The 26,926-nt window shown below is 39.5% G+C and overlaps 1 protein-coding gene across 3 annotated transcripts in view; it reads right to left on the minus strand.

Annotated features, from left to right (window-relative positions):
• METTL25 (methyltransferase like 25) overlaps positions 1-26,926 on the minus strand; it is a gene marked incomplete at its 5' end in the record, with an annotated part of 171,468 nt that overhangs the window by 22,271 nt on the left and 122,271 nt on the right. The window contains one exon of one of the 3 annotated variants that reach the window (XM_082418979.1): positions 4,621-12,567. The exons of 1 other annotated variant lie outside the window; for it this stretch is intronic. Of the gene's footprint in view, positions 1-4,620; positions 12,568-16,625; positions 16,822-26,926 lie in introns of those variants that run through there. One more of the 3 variants, XM_082418982.1, reaches the window with a different exon arrangement.

Below are 26,926 nucleotides of genomic sequence, written 5' to 3' on the forward strand. Positions count from 1 at the left end.
TAAACTTTAAACTATCTTTGGGAAGCCCAGCAGCAGTAATTACATATCAAGCTTCAATATTCTTTGTAAACTGTGATAGCCACTAGTTATACTAACTCTGTGACAGGGTAACTTATATTGTTAGTTGAGAAAACTAATACATTAAAAAAAAAAATCTAACATACAGAATGAAAGTCACAGGATATTTTGGGGCAAAAACAAACATTTGAGATTTTTAAGCATTCCAAACATAGTGGTAGAAAGAGACCACAAAGCCATTTACAAATATACAGATTTTACCATGTTGGGACTGATAACTTTTTGAGGTTTTTGTCCCAATATTTTGACATAAAGAAGGATCTGTATTAACTAAGTCAACTAGAAGAGTTTTTAATGTAATTTCTAAGAAATTCTGTTTTTTGAAGTTCTATAACACCAGCATCTTGTATCCATTATTTGTATTTATACTTTTTTTTCTCTGACTTGAATATTGATTCAATTATGCAAAGCTTCCAAGAGGAAAGCTTCATACTGAAAACTTCTGACCCTTTGTGCATGTTTTACTAACCAATCAGATTTTCAGGAGTTTTTTTTCCTCCCCCTAAAATGCTAGAACATGGTACATGGCGACCTCTACTGGTTCTCAGATAACGTAGCCAAAGTCACTGACAATCTCAGCAAACAGCAGCTGCTTTTGTGAGGCCTAGGGAAAATTACTAGCATGAATTGAAAAGTAAATATTTAAGAAAAATAACAGATCTCTGCTAGCTTTAATGCAGTTGCAAATTCTATATTTAATAATTTCTTCAGTTCAAGAAATGTGTTGGGTTTTGACCCTCACCTCCCACCTGTGTTTTACTTATTTCTGAGAATGAAAGCATAGTTGCTATAGAGTCAGGAAAACACATATTTCAGATTTCAAAAACAATTCTTGATAGTTTTACTTATTACAAAAGGAAGACAAGCTTGTTGGAAAAAAATGCAAACATTCATGAACCGATACCAGTAAAAAGGTGAAAGTCTCTTCATCAGCATTTCCCCTCCCTAGTCCTACTTTCCAGGATTCAGATTAATTTCCTATGGGAAAAAAATATTTTCCGTGTGTGGATTACCTGGCTTGGGATTTTAGGCTTAGTTTGTGTAGATGGAATTTAAGCATATGTTGGCTTTTAGAGTGACAGGGTAAGGAGGAAAAAACTACACTCTCCTTCCTTGGTCTTTAATAATTTAATACTCAAGAAGATTGCTCACAGATCTTGCCAGAGGAAAGATTTAGCTAGTTTTTTTCTCCTAAAAGTATCAGGGTGCTAACATTAATTTTCAAACAGGTGGGAAAAAGAACTCAGTGTTCTTGAATATAAGTATCCTAAATCAAGGTTTTCAAAATTAAGTACACGGTAAGAATTGTGCTCCACCAGAATTAATAAATTTATTTTTAAAATAGGCCAAATTCCATTTAGAAATGTTGCAACATCAAAAATCTCTGAATAGGGACTTCCCTGGTGCACAGTGGTTAAGAATCCGCCTGCCAATGCAGAGGACACGGGTTCAAGCGCTGGTCCAGGAAGATCCCACATGCTGCAGAACAACTAAGCCCACGAGCCACAACTACTGAGCCCATGTGCCGCAACTACTGAAGCCCGCGCGCCTAGAGCCTGTACTCTGCAACAAGAGAAACCACCACAATGAGAAGCCCAGGCACCATGAGGAAGAGTAGCCCCCGCTCGCCGCAACTAGAGAAAGCCTGCGCACAGCAACAAAGACCCAACACAGCCAAAAACAAAAACAAAAAAACTCTGAATAATAAGGCTTCTTAATTCTTCACTCATAGGACCATTTAATATTAGACATCTAACACAAACACAAGACAATGCCAAAAAACAAGCAATCTTAGTAGTTTCATGGAGTTCATGGTTTGATTTAACCTATAAAAAAGAGTATTAAAAAAGCTGTCTTATTCAGGATGAAAAAAGGAAAGCTAGAATTAAGAGTATTTTGTGCATGTAAGTTAGAAGTTTACTAGCATTTCAAGATAAGATAATAGTTTTAACTATTAGAAAACGGGTAAAATCCTAACTATATCAGGTCCTTGAAAATGTAAATTAAAAAAAGAAAGAAATTGTTTTTCAAGAAATTTATTGAATGGGTACAGAATAAAACACCATTCTCCAATAAATGTAACATTCACTAGAAGATTTAATCACTTTGTCCTAAATTACAGGAGTTTGCTGGATGTTGGAAGTTTTTGAATTAGATTTTAATGGTTGCTTAGGATAGAGAACTAGCTTGTGTTTATGAAGTGAATCAGGCTAGTGGTTTTCAGCTGTGGGTCCTCAGACCAGCTCTGGTTTGCCACAGTATTTCCCCTGGTCCACCATGAAATCAGAACACTAAGATAAACCAAGATGATTTTTCATGAAGCTCAGTACATTAAATTTAAAGAACTGCACTTTAAACTTTGTGTTTGTGCTATCAATTATCTTTTTTATGAAAAAGATAATAATGGAATAAAATAAGTAAAAATAAAATTAAAACTGATCTTATTTGGCAAATGAAGAAGTTGACAATACTCTGGTTGCCCCCTCCCCAAACTTTTGAAATTTTTTTACGTATCTTTAAAACACCAAAGACTGTTGTCACTGCCTTGTCAGTCCTTTAAGTTTTTCAAAACGGTCATTTTACCCTAACATCTCAGGTATGCAACTTCTGAACCAAGTTTCCTCAGGTCAGAGTTCGTATAGCACTTACAGAATCCCCTATTTGACAGTAAGAATACAGCTAAAATAACATGTGACTTATCATAATTCCAAAGTATTATAGAACTTCTGCATTTTGTGGAAAGATTTTTTTTTTTTTGTCTTCTGGTTTTTGAGAAACACTTGTGAAATCCACATGTATATCAGTGGGATTTATCTTTCAGAATTTGGAAGATATGTTTTGCCAGTCATAAATGAACTGTAATCCCCATAGACTCAAGTTTAATTCAAAAACACTCTCTCCAGAGCTGCTAAATTTGGCAATCCACAGTCTCTCCTCCATATGCTCTCCTTAGGGGATTTTACATACAGTGTCCATAATGGTTTCTGCTAAGGATGTCTGGAAAAGTAGATATTATGGACACACAAGGGCCATTAAAGGGAATTTGAAAACAGATCCATTAAGTTGAAGTATACAATTGTAAGAGTCTTCAAGCTGGATGGACTCTGCTAATTGATATTCAAGGAATAACTCCATCTACCCGCAGTTTATATCATAGAGTCTAACTGCTCATGCTTGTATCGCTAACCAACCTGGTTTGGTAGTCTCCCTTGGAGAGAGGAATATCAGCAGGACGCGGTGAGCATAAAAAAGAACAGCAGATAAATAATGAATTGTCCCTAAATGTGGGCCTCATTTCCATTCCATTCTGTTGTTCAGCGCCTTCACTGTTTCAAATAGCCATCTTTTTTTCATTAATTACATCAGCTCTGCCTCTGTTATGTCTTGTTGGAAAAGAGAAAAGCAAGTTTCCATTATTTCCCTTGTAGACTGTGGAATGCAGCAGCTGTTGTGTTCTGCAAACATCCAGTCATATCTTAGAATCTCTGGTCATTTTTGAGTGGATTTAAAAACACTTTTCTGTATTGTTATGCTCACTTTCCCAAAACTTGTGAGCTTGTGTTTCTTTTCATTCTCTGCTCATCTTTTGTGGCCTTACTCCCTTTTCCTCCACCTGGCTCTCATTTTCAAGCTTTGTAATAGTTCTCAAGAGCAATGCAAGTATCCCAAAGGTTTCTCTGCTGGGCCCTGTCTCAGCCCTACAGCACTATTTCTGAGGGGTTTGCTCTGTTTTAATTATGTTACCTTTCCTTCTGTTTAAATGATTTTCAGGACGCAATCTCTCTTCTGCCGTGCATGTTGGACAACAGCACTGTGGTCCTTGTCATGCGACACTTGGCAAAGGCAGAATTTGCAGTTTTACCTGCAGCAGCTGCCTTCACGGGTTGGGAATGACGTAGTCATAATGATTCCCTGAATGTGGACAGTACTTTGTGGTTTTGAAAGTTCTTCCCCATCCATTGTCCCATTTGACACCACAAGGATCTTACAAAGCAAATAGGATGTATGTTATTCTTCCCATTTGATAGATGAGGAGAAATATGGCCCTAAGAAGTCATGGAATTGGATCAGCAAACTCTGAGCGCTGGTGAGACATAGAACAGGAACAAGAAGTCTGGCTTCTGTCTTCGGTGTTTTCTCCCAGTGCTTTTCCTCCGGTCTCTCTTTCTTCATCCGTAAAATGGGAAACATACTACCTTTGTGTTATGAGGAAAGAATGAAAGAATCCGGGTGAGAGCCACTTAGTAAGTGCTCAGTAACTGTTTATTGTGATCCTTTGTCATATAAATCCAACAGCTAAACTGGCTGAATAACATACACATGCAGCTGCTCTCTGGCTGCATGCAGCAGGATGTATTGCTCCTCAAAGGAGAGCTTTTGAGCAGCCACTGACTGAACTACGTTAATTAGAAATTGACGTTTGGTTCCAGCAGCGCAGCAGCAGCAATCCTCCTCCCCTCGCTCCCACAAGGAAAACGATACATATAGGTTGATTTTTCTACACAACACAACCAGCTAACCCAACACAACCAGCTAACCCAACACAACCAGCTAACCCAACACAGTACGGTGCACATGTGGATAACAGATTCTGCATTTATAGTATCCAGTCTCACGATTTACAAGCTGTATGATCATGGTCTGGACAAATTATTTAATCTCTCTGTGCCTCAGTTTTTCCTCTCCATAAAATGTGCATACTGAGGCTTATCAAATGGGTTTGTCGAGGGGAATAAATGAGTAAAATAGGGATGTTTAATTTAAAAATTTGACCAGGGCACCAAGGTATGGTAGCTACCAGATATAACAGATCTTCAAAATGCAAAATTCTCGAGTCCATTGTAAAGAAAATACTCGAGTCCATTGACGTTATGAGCCCTTTACCTGGGTCCTTCACTGAGAGCAGCGATATGAAAACAACAAAAGGGCTGGGATTTGGAGAGGGTCTATCAGGAGATTTTCCCGGGTGAGAGCTGCACTCTTACCTCCCCCCGCGGGGAGGGGTGTGGTGGTGCAGCCTCCCCAAGGCAGGCCTGGTGAGAGGGGCTTGCCTGGAACCACTCAGAGAGTACGGTAGGTGTCCCTGGGCCCCAGGCACTGTAGCCCACAGCACGCCTGAGAGAGTGAGAGCAGCTGATGACAACAGAGCAGAGAGTTGCCTCTGGGCAGTAACTGCACCTGCCCTGTAGCAAGTTAAGGTGTACGGATCCTGGGGACTAGCTGTGGAAACTATGGCTGTGAGGTCAGCCTGCGGTTGTTTTTAAAGGGATTCCACTCGAGTACACGGTCCGCGGGGAAAGGAAATGCTAGGCACACGTGACTATCCTGGGCGGGGCAGGGACTAAAGCAGGATGGAGAGGCTCAGTCAAAGCTGAGGCCCAGCCCATGATAAGAGAGTTTCAGCGGAGGGATCTGGGAGGGAGTCCCCAGGGCTGGAAAGGTTCCCGGGAGAAAACATGTGAGTGCCTGTTGGGGAAAACTTTTCCTGTTCCCTATTCCTCCTTCCACGACCCTTCCTGCATTGTAAGTAGCTAACCAAAGGCAGACAGACCAATGGGGACGCAGAGGCAGGAGAGTTTTCCCTTTAAATCAAGTTTAAACTTCGACTATAACACGATAACGTACGTTTATTTTATTTTCATTTTTTTTAACATCTTTATTGTAGTATAATTGCTTTACATTGTTGTGTTAGCTGCTGCTGCATAACAAAGTGAATCAGCTATATGTATACGTATATCCCCATATCTCCTCCTTCTTGCATTTCTCTCCCACTCTCCCTATCCCACCCCTCTAGGTGGACACAAAGCACGGAGCTGATCTCCCTGTGCTATGCGGCTGCTTCCCACTAGCTATCTATTATACATTTGGTAGTGTATATATGTCCATGCCACTCTCTCACTTCGTCCCAGCTTACCCTTCCCCCTCCCTGTGTCCTCAAGTCCATTCTCTACGTCTATGTCTTTATTACTGTCCTGCCTACGTTCTTCAGAACCATTTTTTTTTTTTTTTTTAGATTCCATATATATGGGTTAGCATACGGTATTTGTTTTTCTCGTTCTGACTTACTTCACTCCGTATGACAGACTCTAGGTCCATCCACCTCACTACAAATAACTCAATTTCGTTTCTTTTTACGGCTGAGTAGTATTCCATTGTATATATGTGCCACATCTTCTTTATCCATTCATCTGTCAATGGACACTTAGTAACATATGTTTTAAATCATAAATTAGGTTGTGTTTATGACTTGAAGTGAGTGTAGGACTATTAACTAAATAGAACTTGTAAAGTCACAGGCTGGCCCAAGACACCATCCAAATAGGGAAAGGAACAGCCCCACTGAGCAGGGCTAAAAGGAGAGAAGGAGAGACAGGAACCAGGTTATTGTGTAATTAAATCTGATGGCTTCCAATTAAGATCAGTTAGATAAAGAATCTTGAATATAGAATGTTCACCAAGCTATTAGTATTCTTTTTTCTTTACTCTGAAAGCCTATTTTCTTACCTGAAAAGTAAAAAATTTGAATGCGAAAGAATATTAACAAGTAAAGTTTAAATATTTAAAATCTCTCACCCAATAGAATAAAAAGAGAGCCATCATTACTTCCAGTAGTAAGGAGCTCACTACCTCATTAAACTATTAGAAACCTACAGATGCTACAAAGTTTGTTCTTATATCAAAACAAAATCCATATTCATGTAATTTCTATCCATTTGTTTATGTTTTATCCCCTGGAGGAACACAGATCATGAAATTCTGTGGTTTTCAGGTTTTTTTCTCTCTTCCACATAATGTTAGAAAACAGTTACATCTTCCCTTATTCATTATTTTCAGCCTAAATATTACTGTTTCCTTCGATTCTTTTTCATATAATGTATCACACTTCTCATCTTGATATCCCTCCTCTGCAGTTTTTCCGGTTTGTCAATTTCCCTCCTCCTGAATTGAACACAAGGCTGGATCTAACCTGAGAGCAGAGCTACTTTAGCCATCATATAATGTGCATATTAGGTTTGTGGTCAACTCAGACGTCTCAAGTTATTTTCTTAGGAAATAGCCCCAAAAGTCAGGTCCTCTTTATTCTGTACTCATACAGCTGGTTATTAAAAAGTGAAGCAAAAAAAATGTACTTTGTTATACTACATTTTGTCAGTTTTACCCTAGTGTTCCAGGCTTCTGAAAATATTTGGAATCTCTCTTCTGATTCAGACTGATTTTTTAGAAATTATTTTTTCTCTATCCCAGCTTTGGCCATTTGATAAGCATTCTTCTAATCTGCATTTAAGGCACTGATTTAAAAAAAAATTGAAGAGGACAATTATTTTCCAATGAACATCCTTGGATGTGTAGATACTTGTGCACACTCAGTGCATTTCACCAGGTCATATACTCCAAAGTGCAATTATTGGGTGATAAAATATAAGTATTTTCATTTTATTAGATGTTGATAAATTGCACATTTTTAAGATGTTAAATACAATTTGGTTACAATTAACTTTCTTTACATGAGGGAGTTGCTGTTCGTGAAGTCAGAGTTTACGCTTACTGTGTAAAACAGGCCATGGAATGCATGTGACAATGACACCCAGTGTGTAGGGCTGGACGAGCCAGCTGCACGGTCCAGATTCCCATGAAGGCAACAGCGGTGATCTCATCGCACTGGCTTGTACCATGATTTTGGCTTTGGTCTGACCTTGTTTCGGCCCACATTCTAAGCGTGGTTATTTGACTTTATGGTGCTTCTATGAGCTAAACTTTATTCATTAAAAAAAACTCCATTTCTGTTTAAATGTAAGGCCAGAATTATTTTCTGTTGCTTACGGCTAAGAGGGTATCGCAACTCTTTTCCTATTTCTACTTAAACGCTCCTTTCCATTTCTTTCCCCAACAGTTTCAGAGTAAGATTTCACTCCTCTGTTAATACGCATATTCATACATATTTGGACACTCCCACAAACTGAACAACTGCTATCCCAAATGAGATCCACTCAGTTTTTTTTCTATGAATGTCCAGGCTGCTTCTTCAGCTAGGAAATTCAGCAGAATGGGGTTTCCCAGTCTTCCCACACTCTGTATTCTTTCTTCTCTTCTTTCGTACTCTGCTCTTTGTTTGATTTTGATTTTGTTTCCATGCTTATTTCTCACACAGGCAACGAAACAAAACCCAGAAATAAAGGAATATGGTATCAATGGCCGTTAAAATTAGCAAATTTAGCAGTGATCAATACTTGGAGGAGAAAGTTGCATGTGGCTGAAAAACACACTGTAATTGTTTTCCTGTTGGAAGTAAATATTTTCAGCACCGCGCATAAATGGTAAGTCACAAAAGTAAAATAATAAGAATGCATTGCATGCTTGTTGGCCTCCTGGACTTAAGCTCCGTTCTGGCTCCTTTAGTTTGCTTTGCAGATTTATACTCGAATCCACTGATTGTATATCTTATAATTTGTTTCTCAAAGGACAATTTTATTTCCTTTACTTGCTAGTTTTCAGGAAAGGGAATGCCATTTTTGGTACACAGCTGCATTTTAATAGGAGTATTTTACACAAACATTAAAAAGTGGTTGAATTGGGAGTATCTCTAAAAATTCTGGTCACCAATTCTAATGTGTGTGTGGGGGGGCGGTTTCCACACCACCAAGAAGCAATTCTCTGACACCATCTGCGTGGCCTACACTTCAGCTCAATCCTGACCCTCCCTAGAGAACAGCATGAACTCCTACAGATTAAGGGCTCAGTCCCACAAAACCCCCTTCTCCCACATCAGATGCAAGTCACAAGCCCAGGTTGTTACCTGTGCTTCTGACCAACCAGCTATGGATTGGAGGTTCCAAAGAGCATCTCACAGAACTCAGAAAAACAATTTACTCGCTAGATTACTGGTTTATAATTAAAAGGTATAACTCAGGATCAGCCAGGTAGACAAGAGTGTAGGGCAAGGTATGGAGAAATGGCGAGCAGGCCACTGTCTCCCCACCTCCACGCGTTCACCAACCCAGAAGCTCTCCAAACGCTGTCCTTTACGGTGTTTATGAAGGCTGCGTTACATATGTGTGATTGATTAAATCACTGACCCCTGGTGATTGATTCAACCTCCAGTCCCTCTCCCCTCCCCAGAGGTGCGGTGGGATTGAAATCTCCAACCCTCTAATCACTGGGTTGGTTCCCCTGGCAACCAGCACCATCCTTAAGTGCTTACAAAAGTTACCTTATTGACATAAACTCAGGTGTGGTTGAAAGGAGTTTGTTAGGTATATTAAGACACTTTTAACACCCTTATCACTTAGGAAATTCAAGAGTTTTAGAAGCTCTGTGCCAGAAACAGGGACAAAGACCAAATACATATTTAATCATAAAATAACATTCCTGTTAGTTTCCAATAAGTTGTATCTGAAAAGACTGAATCTCAGCATTAAGTTACCAAATAAAAAAGAAGAGTATCTCAGACTAGAGCCTCTGGTCCCTACATCCTCAAAAGGCTTCTGAACAAAGCATCTAATCTGAATTGCTGAGGGTAAGCCTCTGGCATCTAGTTTTTACAAACCCCAAGTCATTTCACTGCACAGCCTCTGTTGACAATTAGTGACCTAGCAGAAGGTTAATAACAAACACTGTGGTGGACTTACTGGCATTGCTGGCCTGGCGTCCCTTCTGTCTCCTGGTGCAGCCATCCTGATTTCCTTCTGGGGAGACACGCTCAGCCAATAGTTCAAAAGGGGCTGACCCCAGGCTGCCTGCTCCGGCGGGGGGGAGATATGTAACTCAGGCTTAGCCAATCCACAGTGATTGGTGCAGGGATAGGTATCTGACCCAAGCAAGCCCTGTAAGGCTTGATTGCAACCCTTCTGTTAGAACTGTGGGTGAAGAGACGCATTCTTCCCCCTGGGATTTCATTAGGCTCATGCGCCAGAATCACTAGGATCAGCTAGTGACCTAGAATTGCTCGGTCAGCTTGAGGAGTGGGGGCATGTAGAGGATGCTGAGCTAAGAATGAAATCAATTCAGAGGAAAGCAGAACAAGAGTGGGCGAAAGGGACAGAAGGAGGGCAAGAGAGAGTGAGAGAGCGAGAGAGAAAAAGCTAGAGTATTATATTGGTATTTGAGCCCCTGAATCCATCTGTATCTGAACTAGATTAGCCCTAGGACTTTTCAGAGCCATAATGTGTCTTAGTCTGCTCAGGCTGCCATAACAAAATACCATACACTAGGTGACTTAAACAATAGAAATTTATTTCTTATGGTTATGGAGGCTGGGAAATCCAAGATCAAGGTGCCAGCAGAGCAGGTTTCACTTGAAGGCCTCTTCTCTTGGTTTATAGGCAGCCTCTGTGCTGGTGTCTGCATATGTGTGTGTGTGTGTGTGTGTGTGTGTGTGTGTGTGTGTGTGTGTGAGAGAGAGAGAGAGAGAGAGAGAGAGAGAGGGAAAGAAGAAGAAGGAGGAGGAGAAGGGGGGAGGGGAAGGGGGAGAAGAGGGAGGGAGAGAAAGAGAAAGCTCTCTGGTGTCTCTTATTATAAGGACACTAATCCTATCATACCAGAGCCCTACCTTTATGATCTCATTTAACCTTAATTACCTCTTTATAAGCCCTATCTCCAAATACAGTCACATTGGGTGTTAGGGCCTCCGCATTATGAGCTTTGGGGGGCTAAAATTCAGTCCAAAGCATGACACAATAAATTCCCTCTCCTCCTTTTTTTTCTGAAGGCATTGGGTTGGATTTTCAGTCACTTAATATGACAGAGTTCCAAATGCTATATAGCCACTGCTGTTGACTTCAGCACTCAACTCATTCCATTTCTGTCCTTATGAGTCTGTCTGCCTTCCTAAGCAGACCAGTGCAGTGCGCAAAAAAGCCTTTAGGACAGAAGAGGCCATCTAGTGGGGTTTAGAGCATGGCCTCTGGAGTCTGAGCTGGGTTTGAATTCCAGCTCCGTCATTCACTTAACCTCCCTCTGGGTGTGTGGACTCACCTGTAAGTGGTATGGACAAAAGTCCCTACCTCTGGAATTATTATGAGGATTTGATGCATTAATATTCATAAACTACCTAGAACAGTGCCTGGCACTGTGCTACAATGATGTTTGTTAAATATCAGGTCTATACATACATACCTGTGTTAAATCTCTGCTTGTGCATTTATTAGTGTGTGACTGCACGTTACCTAACTCTTCTGAGCTGTTCCCTTCGAGTGACAGCACATATAAATTTACTAGCACAGGTCCTGACATAGTGAACACTCAATAACTGGCATGTGAACAAATGGATAAGTTGCAATTAAAAAAAGAAGTTCCCCTTTTTGTCTTGAAATTTTCACTTTGAACTTGAGTATATTTAATTTGGAATTCCTTTATGGATTTATTAGATTCATCTATTTTCCTCTCGACTTCAGAAAGCATTAGTTATCTAATGCTCAAATATAATTATATGGAAATGACAGTTGTGTCCAAATGAGATGGAATAATTTAGACGAGCATTTGATAACAGTGCTTTCCACAATTCTTAAGAAATCTGTTGCTGAAAAAATACCAGGGCAAAGTGGAAGTCTAACAGAAGCTGTGTAAATTAGCAATTATTTAGATAGATGACTTTTCTAAGAAACTTTCTGTAATGGAACAAACCATAGACTGCTTATTAAAATTATACTCTATTAAAAGAAAAGACCAGAAAAGCAGAATGGGTTGCCTCTTTCTTGTTTAATCAAAGCAGGGGTTTGTTCAAAGTCAGGGTTCTACCTGACTTTAGATGAAATTTATATCATGGAATTCCACATGAAAGGACCTCTTGAACTGCTGACTTAAGTTGGGAAAAGAAGATAACTGTGTGATTTTGCAGCCAGATTCACATTATAAATTAAAATTTTCCACTTTGTCCAAGTTGGTGACTCTCAGAAGCAGACCTCTCTTTCTCATCAGGGAAATGGATTCCTGTCCCAAACAAACAGGCTATGAAGGTTATTCAAAATTTTGTTTCCAATTTTCACTTAAAATTTTTTCTATTTTAAAAGTATTCCTACAAAAAGTCAAACGATAAAGATATGTTTAAAGAAAAAGTTGTGTCCTTCATCCTCCATTTCCCCCTCTATTCTTATCTGTCTGAGGTAACCAGTGTCTTCAGTGTATTTCCTTTTTTAATGAAAGTGGAATCATATTGTACACATTACTGTCTCTTGCTTTTTTTTTTTTTTTTGGTATGTGATTAACATCCCTCCTCCAGGGCAGTACATGTAGCTCAAACACATTCTTTACATAGTGGCATAAAATTTCAAGTAAGCATCACCAGATTTTATTCACTAGACCATTTAAATTTTTTTCAGATTTTTTTTTTTTGTCACCACAAAGGATGTCAATAAACATGCACATGTTCTTACATTGACAAAAAACACAAAATGAGATTTCTGTAATGTGCAGTGATTTTAGGGTAATTTTAAGATGATACCACATCCTTCCAACACAGTAAAAGGAAATAATGACCTTTGTGAACAGAGGACTCTGAAAAAAAAAAAATAAAAGAATGTAAGGAATACATTTAAATAATGTAGGTCACAAGTGATCCCATTCACTTTTGCAATGTGGTGCGTGTTGTAGTCAACCTCTGTAAATCATTTCTAGATCTATGAAGAGGGCCATGAAGTCTCCATACTCATTGGAAGGCCTTGGGTAGTTTCTCAAAGTATGGTTCCTAGAGGCACACTGGTGGGGATCACACACATGTTCACAGTGAAGATTCCACCGCCCACCACCTGGAGATTTTTATTTAGTGGGTTTGGAGTGGGGCCCCGGTAGCTTCACATTTCAACCAAAAATTCCCAGGTGGAATTCCCAGGTGAAAGCCTTGGAGTTTGTAAGCTTGGGACTAGATTGTGGGTCAGCCAAATTCAGCCTTCCACCTGTTTTTGATGGCCTGTGAGCTAAGAATGGTTTCTACATTTTTAAATGGTTGAAAAACAATCAGAAGAAAAAGAATATTTCATGATACGTGAAAATTAAATGCAATTCAAATTTCAGTGTCCATAAATAAAGTGTTACTGGAACACAGCCACACCCATACATCCTGTACCTATGGCGGTTTTTGGGCTACAACAGCAGAGTTGAGTAGTTGCCACAGAAACCATCTGGCCACAGAGCCAAAATATTTACAATCTGGCCCTCTATAGGAGAAGTCTGCCAACCCTTGGACTAGATGGTCTCTGAGGTCCCTATCCTTTCTGAATGTATTTTATTCACTGTCTTATTTACCTCCTTCCAAATGCAAATGCACCGCCAAACCCTAGAGCTGGCACAGACCCCTGGAGGTGCAGAGTATGGGTGGAGATCAGACACCAGGAGGAGTTATAGCTTAGGAGGCAATGTGAGCCACGTAGAATAAATTACACATTAGCACAGTCAGAAAGTGAGTACAACTGCACCAGCTAACCATTTCATGCCACCTTACACGCACCGGACTCTGGTTCCAGTGCTCCCACACGCTGGCTCATGGAATCCTTGCAACATCTCTGTGATGTAGGTGCTATCTTTATCCTCCTTCTACAGTTGAGGAAACTGAGGAATGGAAAGGTTAAGTAACTGGCCTAAGCGTACGTTATTATAAGTAGCAGAGTGGGAATTTGAACCGAGGTAGTCTAGCTGCAGTGTCTAGGCATAAAACCACTAAGCCATTACTGCAGGCGATAAGGTGAAAGTCATTTAAAGGTAAAAATCACCATGTTTGGACTCATATCTCAATTCCAATTTGAAAAGTCAGGGTAGTGGGAGGCTGCCCTCTGGTGAACATGACCTCACCTTTTTACCCAGGGTCACAAGGTCAAATATCCTCAGGGCCGGTTGGGAGGTCACTGAACGAGGAGCACTGCCTTCTCAAACACAGCTGTTTTTCCTACTTTGAAGAGCACCGTGCAAACAGAGCCTTTTCATCACAGGAAAACAGCTGTGTGAGGAGTGATGGTAACTGGCAGTTGAAGGGCAAGGAAACAATCACGTGTGGTGAGGACCGTGCGTGGCTGGAGAGGAAGCGCCCCATCGAGAAAGGGCCCGCTAGTCACCTCTAGCTTCTTCCTGACATGTAGAAATGAGGGCAATCCAGATTTTGGTAGTGTGATCTCCCAACATTTAAGAGTTCAGCCATTAATTCAAATATTAAAAACAAACAAAGAAAACACACTGTCTGGGCCAAACAAAATAAGATTTCAAGTCACCCGTGTGGGACCCATGCTTTAGTAATTTTCTCTTTAGGCTAAATCATCTTAATGCCAAACCTTTCCAAACGGATCTGTAGGCCCAGACCTTTAATCAGAGCATGGCTGCCCCCTTGAACTGGTGCCAAGTTTTGCAGTCAACTGTAGTTGATGAGAGCTACAAAGTTACCTTCAGATGTCCGAGTCCTACCTGTCAGATACTTATGCTGTGATCAAGCCTAATGCCCTCCTTATGTATGTTACAAGAAATGTCTGCTTTATATTAGTACACAATCTTTACCAGGGCTGGCAGCATTGATAAGTGCTTTTCCTTAATGGAAGAGCATGTTTTCATAGCTTTTCCAGGAGTATCTTGGTGCTTTTAATGGAACCACGATCCATCCCCTTAGTTATTCTTCAATCACACAATGCTTATTTCATTGACTATAATGGCTCATGCCCATTCACTGATGGCCCCCAAATAAAAGCTCTTTTTTGAAATTTGAAAGTGCTCCAGAGTAGAGTACACAACAAGGAAAAGAACAAAACAGAAAAATGCCAGTTGTTCAGTTGAAGCAAAAAAAAATAATGTTCGGAGTACTGTAAACTTGAGTGATAAATCACTGTTAATAAAATAATTTAAAAACATCCGTCACTCTGACGATCTGAAATCATATTTAAATCGTTTAGACATTCTATGAAAAATCTACCTAAAGAACTTTCAGATCCCATAGGAAACAATTTTTTATAAAACAATATTTTAAAATATTTTCCGTGAGAGTCTATACAGAAAAACAGTGCCTTAAATGGAATTTCAAAATCAATCAAAATTTATTGCTCAACTTTGACGTTTATGTGTTCCAGTTGGAGTTCATGGACTCTGCACAAAGTAGGCATTATTTTGAATCTTTTCAGTCACTTTAATATATAGTGTCATAAATACAGGACAAATTGCCTTCAGAGGACTACCTAGGAGTTTGGAGTATGAAAAACATGACACTTTGGCACTCAAAAGCAATTCCCAAATGAAAACTAACGGATTATATAGAAGCACAAACAGGACACTGAATTAAGAAAATGTGAAACTTTACAAAACATCAATTGAAAAAAAAAATCACAAAACACTTAACACAATATGGTATCTTGGATTAGATCATGAAACAAAAAGACGTTAGTGGAAAACTACTGAAATCTGAAGAAAGTCTGGAGTTAATACTAATGTACCAATGTTGGCTTCTTAGTTTTGACAAATGCATGGTCTGAATGTAAGATGTTAACATTAGTGGAAACTGGGTGAGAGGTATATGGGAACTTCATTTTTGCAACTTTTCTGTAAACCTAAAATTATTCCAAAATAAAAAGCTTACTTGAAAAAAAAAAAAAACACAAAACAACTGGTAAGAGTATTAATCTGTGCCCTTAAAGCAAACAACAGAATAGCGTAGGCTGATAAAATTTACTTGCCATTAGTGCCATCTGTGTATGCACATGTGGGTGGTGTATATATATGTCAGGGAACAGGTGGGGATGTGTGAACACAGGTAACATACTTCCATCTTTTCCTCAGTTGACAGTCTGCTACCCAAAGTGTGAAAGGACAGAAATGAGTGTGGGAAGTGAGTTCCTAAACATTCTATTAATAAAAATATATATAATAAAATATATTAATACAATATATTAATTATGTTTATATAGACATTAGGAATTCCTGTGTTAAAAAAGATAGGTCGTCGTAATTGGACTACCTCCAACTTTGGCTCTTTTGTGTGTTTTTGATTTTTTTTTAACAGTTTTATGTCTCTTGGTTGTATCTTTAAAAATATATACCAATGAAAAGGATTATAGTTTGTTTCCAGACTCTATAAAGCACACTTTTATACTCAATTTCTATCCCTTCACCAAAGAAGCTACATTGTCACAGGTTTCCCTTTTGCTGTACAGAACAGATGTGTTAATGAGGTGGAGCAGATATATACCAGCATGTTAAAAATAACTTGAATAGGTCTGCTTTTGGGCAGGATGTAGTAGGTCATAGCAAGCCAACACTTTTACTGCAACCACCAAAAAAAGGGCAAATAGACTACCAAAAAAAGCACATATTTTAAAAGATATCAGAAAGTAAGGAAACGGCATAAACAAAAATTCCAGAAAGAGGACAATCACTTCCTGAAATAAGCTGGCAGTTGTTGGCCATCATTTTCTTTAAGGTCTGAGGATTGATCTTGGCTGAGCCAGAGAGCTCCTACTGGGGGAAAAGAGATCCTAGCAAATCTTTCGGCTTTCTTCTGGGGCTAGAGGAATCAAAGGGAAACATGAAGGGTCTCAGACAGAGATGATAACAGTGGAACATTTGAAATGCCAAGTAGAGAACCTGAATTGTGCCAAAAGACGTTTTGATATGGTTGAGATCTCAAGAGTCAGGATTGGGACATTGGGATCCAGCTGACACAGATTCTATACAGAAATGAAGGGTAGAGCAGATCTGAGATGGCCGATTCCTCCTACTTCATCACCTCCTATGACTCCAGCAGCCGATTATGACGCCCGTCCGCCTCTGCACCAGCACCAATTCCTGTGTCAAAAGTTCGAGCAAATGGGAACCAGCAGAAGGGCACCGGGTTCAGCGGTGATGGTGTTGTGTAGTGAACCAGAGCGAAGCTCCTTCCTGGAGACTGAAGGAACCTCAGATGGAAGCATAGGCTGAGCTCATCTACAGATTTACCATTGGGTGCCTAGAAGTTCCATGGTTCACGAGGAAAATGTGTGCCAGTTGTCAATTTGACTCCATCCCCGATGACATTAAGACCTGATTTCTGTGCTAGGCCTTCAACACTCTGAGTTAAATAGATATGACTCTTTTTCTCACTCAGTAAACATGAGTTGAGGACATTTGCCTTGAGGGAGCCAGAATCCTTAATTTTTGCATGAAGTGCATTACAGAATAACAGAGCAGCTCTGTGCTGAAATTGTGCAAAGGTGAGAGAAAAGCAGCGCTGCAGCTAGTGAGTCACATATGGAATCTTTTCTTGATGGATTCAGTCACGATTTTTAAATTTGTTTTTAAACCCCACTATTCTTGGTATTCTAATGTGCATTGTTCTAAGAAGCTGCAAAGGGAAGGTCAAATTCTAGTTTCTTGCTGTACATCATTTGTCATCATAAAAGAACAGCTTAAACCTGAGTCAGCAGGATCTGTTAATTTTAGTGAAATTGAAGAATTAAAACTCCATGTCATGAAAGGATTAATCTCCAAAATATATAAACAGCTCATTCAGCTCAATATCAAAGAAACAAACACCCCAATCCAAAAATGGGCAGAAGATCTAAATAGACATTTCTCCAAAGAAGACATACAGACGGCCACAAAGCACATGAAAAGCTGCTCAACATCACTAATTATTTGAGAAATGCAAATCAAAACTACAATGAGGTATCACCTCACTCCTGTTAGAATGGGCATCATCAGAAAATCTACAAACAACAAATGCTGGAGAGGGTGTGGAGAAAAGGGAACCCTCTTGCACTGTTGGTGGGAATGTAAATTGATACAGCCACTATGGAGAACAATATGGAGGTTCCTTAAAAAACTAAAAATAGAATTACCATATGACCCAGCAATCCCACTACTGGGCATATACCCGGAGAAAACCGTAATTCAAAAAGACACATGCACCCGAATGTTCATTGCAGCACTATTTACAATAACCAGGTCATGGAAGCAACCTAAATGCCCATCGACAGACGAATGGATAAAGAAGTTGTGGTACATATATACAATGGAATATTACTCAGCCATAAAAAGGAACGAAATTGAGTCATTTGTTGAGACGTGGATGGATCTAGAGACTGTCATACAGAGTGAAGTAAGTCAGAAAGAGAAAAACAAATATCATATATTAATGCATGTATGTGGAACCTAGAAAAATGGTACAGATGAGCCAGTTTGCAGGGCAGAAGTTGAGACACAGATGTAGAGAATGGACATATGGACACCAAGGGGGGAAAACTGCGGTGAGGTGGGGATGGTGGTGTGCTGAATTGGGCGATTGGGATTGACATGTATACACTGATATGTATAAAATTGATGCCTAATAAGAACCTGCAGTATAAAAAAACAAACAAAACAACTAATACTAAACTTTCATTGGGTTATTTGTATGGAAATATGTTAATATAAATGTTTCAGACATTACATGAAATTCCTAAAAATCTTATATTTGTATTTGTATGGAAATATGTATGGAAATATGTCAATATAAATGTTTCAGACATTAAAAAAAAAAAAAAAAAAACAAAACTCCATGTCATGACCTTAGGAAATATTTTATCCCCTTTATTTTGTCCTCATCTTGATGTATAATCAGCTGCATTTAAGTTTGGGGTTTATTTATTGAAACAAAGCAGATATAAGGCACATGATTTAATCTATAAACAATTTCAGTTTGGCCTATTTGTCATTCAAGGTGTGTGCACAATTTAGAATGGCTTCTGCTCACTCAACTCTCTCTCACGTGCTCAGTGATTAAATATTTAGATTTACAAAAAGCTCTTGACACCACCATAAAAAAGCCCACATTTAAAAGAACTGCAAAGTGCCGTAAAGGCCTCAGAAAATCAAATATAATCTTGAAAAACACTGCCAATATATGGGAAGACAGTATAGTGTATATTTTTATTTTGTTTTGTTGTGCTGATTATGTATACTGAGTTCTCATAAATGAAAAGAAGTCATATGTTCTAAAAAAAATCTGTCAAAGTAGCCTAGGTTTATATGCATCACATTGTTTTCTTTAATAACGGGTTCAATTTGAATTTTGATATAAAGAATTAATAGAAAATTGGGGCCCTTTGGGGAGTTAGTCCGTGGCAAGTTTTTCTAGTTACAAGGAAGCATTTAATTTATACACTTTTATTCTAATAAAAGATGCTAGTAGAGGAAAATAAAATACCAAACATCAGTAAATGTGATATTAGCAAATATAATTTCTATCATTCACATATAAAACAGATGGTATATAAGAATTAATATATTTGAACATCAGCCCACTTAGAAATATTATCTAGATTTATTAATTTTTACAGTGCTTTCTTCACATGGGTCAGCTGGAAAGTCTAAATAGTTGCTATACATTAAAAATATAATTTTAGTTGCAGATAATTTTTAGAATCAGCTCAATCTTTTACAAGAGTTTAGGTTCCCCTGTTACTTCCTTTCATAAAATCCTGTTTAGCTCCTTCATTTTATTTGTTAAATTATAATAATTGACTAATTAATTGTGTAATTTTCATTGTAGTGCCTTTCCTGTTACGTTCTGGACTCCACGAGAGCTGAGACTATGTTTCTTGTTCACTATGCTAAACTTAATATTTAGTCCAGCGCTTAAAACATAGATCTGTTCAAAAAAGATGTTCTTAATGGATAAAGGACCGAATGACTGGCACCAGCGCTGGGCAAACTATGGCTCAACGCCAGCCCACTGCCTGCTTTTCACCGCCTGCAAGTTAAGAAGGTTTTTTCCATTTTTAAATAAATCTACTTTTCAAATGGTTATATAAGTGCCTAAACAGTAACCTCAGTTTTGCCTGTTGGCCCATAAACTCTACAATATTTGCTATCCGGCCCTACAAGAAGAAAGTTTTCTGACCCTGATCTGGACCAGCACTGTTCACTGGAACTGTTCCATAGGATAGCCACGGACCACACGTGGCCCGTGAGCACATGAAATTTGCCTGATGTGAGCACGGAACTGAACTTTTTATTTTATTTCATTTCATTTTAACTAATTTAAATAATCCCACGTAGCTAGCAGCTAGTGTGTTAGATGGCAGCAGACCTAGAGATACAAAAGAATAAACCTCATATGAATACAGCAAATAATTACTCAGAGATCAAGTATATCCGCAGAAAAATATAAAAATATGCACTAATCTAGCAGTTTAGTTAGTCTTTCTGGCAACAAAAAAATAGAATATATCGGGGCTTCCCTGGTGGCGCAGTGGTTGAGAGTCTGCCTGCTAATGCAGGGGACACGGGTTCGAGCCCTGGTCTGGGAGGATCCCACATGCCGTGGAGCAACTAAGCCCGTGCGCCACAACTACTGAGCCTGCGCGTCTGGAGCCTGTGCTCCGCAACAAGAGAGGCCGCGATGGTGAGAGGCCCGCGCACCGCGATGATGAGCGGCCCCCGCTTGCCACAACTAGAGAAAGCCCTCGCACAGAAACGAAGACCCAACACAGCCATAAATAAATAAATAAATAAATATTTAAAAAACAGAATATAAAAATAAACTAAATTATCTACCGCTAGTTCATTAAAACAACCAATGTTATGACAATACTTTTAAAAAGCACAAAGGTAAAAATTAATTCATTTAATTTGATAGTTACACAGAAGCTCATTTAAAATAAGTGGTGGTTCTTCATCCTATGAACTGTGGTTGAGAAAAGAGCTCTTTTAGATAAGGAAGATAATGTTAATGTTCTAGGAACAAATAAATGAAGAATATTGCTTTAATGAAGATTTTAAAGTTTTTCTTTGCTTTATTGAAGGACACACCACTTATCTGCAAAGAAATTCTTGAAATACATAGAATTCTATGAAAGCAAAATGTTCTATAGAACAGTAGGAAGACATTAGAGCCCATAAACAAGTAAAAACAATGATATAATCTGATGGTATCCTCAAATAGCATTAAAGTAGGTATTAAGGTGGATTGAGGGCTTCCCTGGTGGCACAATGGTTAAGAATCTGCCTGCCAATGCAGCGGACACAGGTTCGCTCCCTGGTCTGGGAAGATCCCACATGCCGTGGAGCCACAACTACTAAGTCCGTGCGCCACAACTACTGAGCCTGCGCTCCAGAGCTCGTGAGCCACAACTACTGAGCCCGTGTGCTGCAACTACTGAAGTCCATGTGCCTAGAGCCTGTGCTCCGCAACAAGAGAAGCCACCGCAATGAGAAGCATGTGCACTGCAATGAAGAGTAACCCCCGTCTGCCGCAACTAGAGAAAGCCTGCCTGCAGCAATGAAGACCCAACACAGCCAAAAGTAAAATAAATAAAATAAATAAATTTATAAAAAAAAATGGATTGAGAAGTAAAGATTCAAATTGCAACGTGAAGTTTACAACACCCACATTAATAAATGATTTCATGTCTTTAAGTTGAGAAGCTCTTAAAAGGAAATCTGAATTATGTGCTATTTAGCATTGAAATTGTTTGCTGCTGTTATTTATAACACTTGAAGTTAAAATAATTAAAAATTGGAGTAATCTCCTTTTCTTGCTTATGCTGTTTCTGACATGTCTATGTATGAAAAAATATCTCCCTGAGTAAAACTACTTTGGCTGCCCTCTTATTTCAAATGATTTTATTATTAGGGAAAAATCTGAAATCACAGTGGACAAATAATCCCTTAATGCTTTTCCTGGCTAGAAAGTAATTTGTCAAAACAATCCAATTTCCAAATGGCATACAAAACCAACAAGATACTGAGCCAATACATCTGTTTCTCTCTGTATTTAGAGTATAGACAAATGCCTTTCATTTTGGGTGGAAAATCCTGATTTTGAATTCTTTAACATGACAATTTAGCTCTAGTAACAAAATATCATTTATCATTTCTCTTTGATAAAACTTTAGAATTTTTTAAAAGTCGGGTTTTACTGAGATACAAGTCACATGCAATAATATTCACCCTTTTAAAGTGCAGTTTAATAAATTTTGACACACACGCAAGTTGTGTGTTCACCACCCAAATTAACATATGGGACATTTTCATCACCCCCACAAAGTTCCCTTATGCCCCTTTGTAGGCAATTCCTCCCTTCACCCACAGCCCAGAGGCAACCAGTGACTGAGCTGTTTTCTGTTTCTACAGTTTTGTCTTTTCTAGAATGTTGTATAAATGACATATAAATACAGCATGTACAGCAGGTGTCTAGCTTATTTTGCTTAGCCATTTACTGTAATGCTTTTGAAATTCATCCATGTTGTTGCTGGTATCAGTAGTTCATTGCTAGCTGTTGCTGAGAAATATTCCATTGTATGAATGTACCACAATATTTTTATCTATTCTGCTGTTGATGGATTTTTGACTACTATGGATAAAGCAACAATTAACATTTGCTGTATGGACCTCTGTTTTCATTTCTCCTAGGAAAACATCTATGGAATTGTTGGGTCATATGGTAAGTATGTTTAACTTTATAAAAATCTGCCCAATTGTTCTCCAAAATAACCGTATCATTTGCATCCCCATCAGCAATCTTTAAAGCTCGGGTTGTTCTACATTGTCTCCAACAGTTAGTATTATCAATCCTTTTAATTTTAGCCATTTTAATGGGTGTGTAGTGATTATCTCCTTTTAATTCATCTTTTCCTGTTAATGATGTTGAATAGTTTTACATGTGTTCATTGCTATTTGCATATCTTCTTTGGTGAAATATTTGTGCAAATCTTTTGCCTCTCTTTTTGCTGAGTTTTTGTTTTACTATTTATGTACTCCGCCGATAAGCTCTTTATCAGGAACGTGCTTTGCAAATATTTCTTACCAATCTGTGTCCTGCTTTTCATTTTCTTAAGTGTCTTTTCAAGAGCAGACATTTTAAATTTGATGAAGACCAATTTGTCAGATTTTTTGCTTATGGTTTATGGTTTTTTGTGTCCTAAGGAACCTTTCCTTAACCAAAATATTTCCTCCTACATTCTATTCTAGAAGGTTTTTAGTTTTCTCTTACATTTAGATCTAAAATCCATTTCAAGTAACCTTTTGTATGTGATACGTGGTAAGGGGTTGAGATTTTTTTTTTTTCATTTTGATACCTAATTATTTGTTAGCACCACTTGTTGAAATGAGTGTTTTTCCCCTTGAATAGCTTTGACACCTCTGTCAAAAATCAACTGCCTATATATATGTGGGCCTATTTCTTAACTCATTAGTTTGTTCCATTCACCTATTTAACTGTCTTTAAACAAATACCACATTCTCGTTTACTATAATTTTATAGTAAGCCTTATAAAATTTTACATTTTAAATATATAAAGGAATACTGATACCCTTCATAAACCTGAGTACTCCTGAAATAGTTGTTTATCATATAGTGTAGGTAGAGGCTTACACTGATTTGGGGAGATAGCATTCCTCTAAATACGGAAGAATTGCTATTCATAGTTGTTATTTTAGGTGGTCTGTTTTCCTGTGTTCTACAGGTAGAGGGTATACGGAACCCAGGGGATCCACAGATAGAATTCAGGGTATCCATGATCGTGGATCTTGGAGAAAACCTATTTCTTTATTTTCACTAACCTCTGATTGAAATTCAGTGTTTCCTTCTCTTATAAAAGTGGACAACAAACCTCAGTATGACTGGCAGTACCTGAAACTCTTGCCAATAGAAGGTGCAGATATTTTCATGTCACATTACAGCTGTGGCCGATATCTTCAAATATTGCTCACATTTATTGTTACTTCAAAATCATAGTAGTTTTTATTATTTATTTTAAATTATTTATTTGTTTGTTTTTGGCTGTGTCGGGTCTTAGGTGCGGCACACGGGATCGTTCATTATAGCACGCAGGCTCTTCGTTCCGGCGCGCGGGCTTCTCTCTAGTTGTGGTGACTAAGTGGGCTCCAGAGCATGTGGGCTCTGTAGTTACGGCATGTGGGCTCTGTAGTTATGGCACATAGGCTCTCTAGTTGTGGCATGCGGGCTTAGTTGCCCTGTGGCACGTGGAATCTTAGTTCCCTGACCAGGGATCGAACCCACGTCCCCTGCATTGGAAGGCGATTCTTAACCACTGGACAACCAGGGAAGTCCCCATAGTAGTTTTTAGAACTGCTACTTGATCTTGTTATTTAATGAGTAATAAACACACATATTAGTAAATTATCATTTTTAAAAGCTCTGTTGTTAACTATCTCTATATGATTGGCTTCCTTTGTCAAATTATGTATTTTACTATATGTTAAAAAACATTGCTTGAGAAGGGGTCCAAGGGGTCTCTGGCACAGAAATGGTTTAGCTCTGCCCTCTGTATTCCCATTTCATAGATTTACTGCTTAGGCTGTCTTCCAGCCTGAGAGGTCCATTCAGAGTGTCTTTTATGCTCAGTTTAGAATACTGCAATATTACAAGCTTTGGGTTATTTCACCTTATACCATATATAATATAATTATGATATATAACATATTATATATTATAAAGGTTCAATAAACCTTAATTTAACATGTGAGACTGAACAGTGCTCCATGTCAGAATCTGGAGCTTCAGTGGTGTTTCTCATGGTTCCTGCCTTTGAGTCATTTCGGCCCAGAATTGCAGGCAGATAAGGAAGCAGGCCTGGCAACGTACTGTCCACGTGCTCTCCACATGCAGCCACCTAGTGATGTTCTTACGCCTCGCCTGGGCGGCGGTGGAGGTGTGGGCAGAATATCAGCCACGGCTTCTCACAGGAATTGACACACATGAGGAAACCTAGAGAACAAGCAAGCATGAACCAGAATGGGAAGAGACTCACACAGAGGAAACCTGTGCAAGCATGAAACTTACCTCTGCCTGCAGCCTTGGGGCAGAGGAATGGCCAAGGGGGGAAATGTGCATGGCCTGCCTTCCAACTCCCCCGGATGTGTCTGGGAGGACAATCCTTCTCACCATGCAGAAGTCAAGCGGCTTCCCACTCTTGATGAGACTATTCAGCTTGCATTTACTATTCTATCCCGGCAGGCGAAAGTGCTTTCTCTGAGGCTCCCTCTTCCCCCCACAGAAGCTATTAGGTGCAAAGCCCTTGGCTGACGCAGCCCTTCCGGAAGGGCCCCTCCCCACTTCTCGTGCCTTCCTCAGCGCCTCTTCCACCCAAGAGCGCTCTCAGTGTGCATCCTTGGCTTCAGCCAGTTCCTTCCCTCCTGGACTAGTGAGTGGTACCTGAGAGCGTGCTTAGATACCATGGTACAAATGGGAGGGACACCTGCGGACAGACTCACCGTCCCAGTTTCTCCTTCAGCACTTCAGCCCACGGGACCCAGTCTAGAGGAGTAGAGGTCTTCTCCCACCTGGATTAAATGAGCCATTTATTACATCCTAAGCAGAGATTATTATGAAGAGACGTTCCCTCAAGCCTCTCCTCAGCCGGCCAGCAGCAGGGGCTGCTCGGCTAGTGAGGGACTAACTGACTCTCCGGCACTGTTAACAGCTGGGACAGAGCCTTTCCTGCCTGTGTCTGCTGGGGCACTGGGACCGTTCCTTTGTGATGGGCTCTATTTTTCACTTTGTTTACCAGCGTCTAAATGGAGCAAATGCCACCCACACATCTTGGTAAGGTAGGGGTGTAGATGAAAAATCTTTATATTTTTGAGGGTTTCTGTTTACTTGAGGAAATTGCTTCATCTTGCTCAGTTATCCTTATGGGAAACAGGCTGCCTATCTTTGAGGAGTTCCTGCTTCCAGTTGCTGAAGTGATATTATACTTTCTGAGGTTCCTGCTTCCAGTTGCTGAAGTGATATTATACTTTCTGAGGAAGAGGATGGTGCTCTTTCTTGCCCTCTGTAGGAGAGGGGTTTTTTTGGTTTTTTTGTTTATTTTCTTTTTGGAGGACATTTTAAATTATGACCATAAAATTTCATGGCTTCACTTACTGGGCATTATTCGTTTCTCTCAGAGGATAGGCTAGTTTCCTTCCCCCTGGAGGATCAGTGTATTCATTTCCTTCCTTTCCTCTCCAGCATGCTCTGAATGCTTTCACTGCTAGGCACAGGACAAACAGTAAAAATGATAGATTTCCTGCCCTTCTAGGTCAAATAGAGGAATACAAACATTTTAAAATTAAGCGCGATAAAGTGATATTGATGCTGTCACAGTCATCTGTGCGGAGTACCACTGGGGCATAATAAAAAGAAGAGTATTTAAATGTGGGGGCAGGCTCATAAATACTGAAGGACAACACAGGAAAGTGTTGGCAGGAAGAGAAAGGGATGCTAGCCTTCCTGGAAGAAGGATCGGTGAGAGCAAAGTCCAGATGGAGGCAACACTTGAGATGCCGTGGGAGTTGCAGCAAGTCTGGATCATTTGAAACTGGGGTTAGATGGAGTGCAGAGAAAGACTATACGAATGAAGTAGGCAAGGGAAGCATCATGGAAGAGTTGGACGCCCTGCTTAAGAGTTTGGATTTTCCTGTCAGAAAACTGGAAAGCCATAGAAGAGTTATAAGCAGGGATAGGAGACTGATGCCAAGGAAACCAAAGGGCAGTTATGAGGCTCTGAACTTAGTAGCAGTGGGACTGGAGAGGAGAGGCAGTGAGGAGAAAGGTAGGAGGTTGAATGAACATGACTTAATGTTCCAATGGATTGGAAGGAGAGAGAAGTCTAGGGTGATTATAGTTTTCAGCTGAAAGTTTACTTCACTGAAAAGGAGTATTAGAGGAAGAGTAGGTTTGACCGGAAGTTTAATTTTAGACATGTTGATTTTGAAGTGCTGGTGGAATGCCCATGGGAGTGGCAGTGTCCATCAGGCAGATGAATAAACAGGTCTAGAGCTCAGGAGAGAGAGGTAGCCTAGAAATTCAGATCTGAGCATCATCAGATACAGGTCCTTTTGGAAGCCAGGACCATGTCCCATGGAAAGTGTGTAGAATGAAAAAGGCCCCAAGGACAGAGCCTTCAATGGAAAAGACTAATAGTAG

This window comes from Balaenoptera physalus (genome assembly GCF_965194825.1).
Source record: "Balaenoptera physalus genome assembly, chromosome: 13".
In the NCBI taxonomy this organism is placed as follows: domain Eukaryota; kingdom Metazoa; phylum Chordata; class Mammalia; order Artiodactyla; family Balaenopteridae; genus Balaenoptera; species Balaenoptera physalus.